The sequence below is a fragment of the Mus pahari genome, chromosome X (assembly GCF_900095145.1).
Source record: "Mus pahari chromosome X, PAHARI_EIJ_v1.1, whole genome shotgun sequence".
Classification (NCBI taxonomy): Eukaryota; Metazoa; Chordata; class Mammalia; order Rodentia; family Muridae; genus Mus; species Mus pahari.
The window spans coordinates 141488675-141491556 of NC_034613.1; positions in this window are offsets into that span (position 1 = coordinate 141488675).

Consider the following 2882-nt stretch of genomic DNA (forward strand, 5'->3'; position numbering starts at 1 on the left):
GGATTTCTGAGTTTGAGGCCAGCCTGGTCTACAGAGTGAGTTCCAGGACAGCCAGGACTACCCAGAGAAAAAAAGAAAATTTTGTTGAAAATACTTTCTGATCCTTTGAATTAGAAATCTTCTTCTAGTTCTATTATTCTTAAATTTGGTCTTTTCATAGTGTCCAAATTTTCTTGGATGTTTTGTGTTAAAAAAAATTTGAGATTTAGAATTTTCTTTGGCCAATGTATCAATTTCTTCTATCACATCTTCTATGCCTGAGATTCTCTCTTCCATCTCTTGTATTCTGTTGGTGATGGTTGAGTCTGTAGTTCCTGTTCTCTTCCCGAGGTTTATCATCTCCAGGATTCCCTCAGTTTGTGTTTTCATTATTGCTTCTACTTCCATTTTCAGGTCCTGAATATTTATTTTCTTCACCTGCTTAATTTTATTTTCCTTTATTTCTTTAAAAGATTTATTCATTTTCTCTTTAAAGGCCTCTATCATCTTCATAAGATTGGATTTAAGGTCATTTTCTTGTGCTTCAGCTGTGTTAGAATATCCAGGGCTTGCTGTGGTACCATGCTGGGTTCTGGTGGTCCCATATTGCCCTGGCTTTTACTGATTATGTTCTTATACTGGCCTTTAGCCATCTGTTAACCAAGGGGTGTTGGCAGGCCTGGTAGTTCCAGATGGCAGCAGGCCTCTGGTAGTCCCAGATGACAATAGTCTTCTGAGATTCAGGTAAAGCTGGTAAGTCCAGATGGCAGCAGGCCTTGGTGGGCCCTGATAGCAGCAGGCCTCTGGTAGTTAGTACTTGATGCCAATGGACCTCTGAGCATCTTTCTTTAACAATAGTGATATACCTAGAAGGAGCAGTTATATTACCAAGATCTTGCACTGTGCTTATTAAATCAAGTATGACACAACACACTCATAGAACTCAGATTGGCTTTACTTCTGGGCTAAGGTTACACAAATCCTTCTGGGACAGGAACCTTGGTGCATTTGGGTGGGGTAGGGGGACTTTGGGAAGATACATAAACAGTGTAAATGAAATTTGGTGCAGCATTTTGTAACATTGGTTATCCTAGCCATAAAATAACAAGGCATAGAAGCTTTGAAATCTGAGTTTCCTTATGTGAACTTCAATCATTTACGATGTCCCTAGGTGGTAAAAAATATATTTGCTGCACCCATGTACATAATTAGGCGAAAGCTAATGAGGCCAGCCTTATTTTGTGATCATGAGTATCCTTAGAGATGACATTGATCTCTAAGAGATAGGAAAAGAGAGTAAAGTTAAATTAAAACATAGGACTTTGATACATACAAAAGAAATGACTAAATATTCACTCAGGATTGCACTGAAGGTCTCTCAGAGGGAGGGGAGGGGGAAGAGACAGAAGACAGAAGAGACAGAAGTTAATTAGTAGAAAAATCATCTCATTCTTCCTTAAAGAAGTTCAAGGCTGGTCCTTAGCCTGGTGCTGGAGAGATGGCTCAGTGGTTAAAAGTTCTGAGTCCTGAGTTCAAATCCCACAACCACATGGTGTCTTACAACCATCTATAATGGGATCTAATGCCCTCTTCTGGTGTGTCTAAAGACAGCTACAGTGTACTTATAGATATAAAATAAATAAATTTTTTTTAAAAAGTCCAAGCCCTTTGTTTCTGGTGAAAGGCAATTTATTATTGCCAAACAACTAAACTGGCCTTTGAAGATTTATTTCATTCTCACTGTATATAAATTTATGTTGTTTTGCTTTCTCCTGTGAATTCATCCTGATGTCTTTTCTGGTTCCCAGTTTATTGATGAGTTAGAGAAAACATATTTTATGATTTGCTTTCTAAAATATCCATTAACCTCCATTAACAAGAGACAATTATTGATACCCACACCTGTGAGACAACAACCTATGTCCATGGTAGTACTGACTGCTAAGTAAAAAGTAAGGATGCATGGAGAAAGACACGAGCTACACTGGTTCTCACAGTGCTGATGGCTCTCAGTTCTTTGAGTATTTCTAAGGAAAGAATAAAAACAGAGGCAACATGAAAGGGAAGAAAGAATCCTTTAATGGATAGCTTACCCTCAGGAAAGCCTTCTAGAAGTTAAAATCTTGAAAAGAGTTCCAAAAGATCTGATGTCAAGAGATCTGGGTTCTAGACTCACATGTATGACCATTTTGAGTAGCTTTCCTAACCTCTCAAGTCTTCTCAAAGAAAAAGACTCTATGCTAGGTTTATTACCAAGATAAAATGAAACTCATCTGTCAACAGAAAGTCATAGGGATAAAAAGCTAATATACCCTTTTCTCACCCATCAAAAGGGTCACACAAGCACTCTTCTCTGGCAAAAGAAGTTAGCAAGAGAGAAATACAAGTTTATACAACGACATATAGAATAACCCAGGAGCCTTCAGAAACAAGAGTCCAGAAGACCCAAGGGATACTGTGTTTTTATGCTGAGTCTCATGTGAAAAGTGGATAGTTGTGGAGAAGCTAATTGGGCAGAAAAAGTATAATCTAAAACAAATAAATTGATGGGGTGGAGGTAGAGAAAGAGAATATAGCAAGGCTGTTTGCTTCAGCTTCTATTTGACCATTCTGTGTAATATTTCTTCTCCTGAGTATAGGGTAGGGCCATTCTGAAATGAGCATCCGAGGGGTGTTAAGGAGGGACAAGACATAGAATAATCCCTGCCAATTTTATGGCTTGCTTTGAGAGAGAAGATGTAAGAAATAAAATAAGATGGTTCATTTGCAAAATAAAAGTAGCTTGAGTCAGCTTAGTTCCAATTACAGATGATAAGAAAACACTGAACCCCTGTAGGTAAGCCTGATAAAGTAGTAACCCACCCCAAACTCTTCTAATCTAGCTATTCCCCCTCCTCCAAACT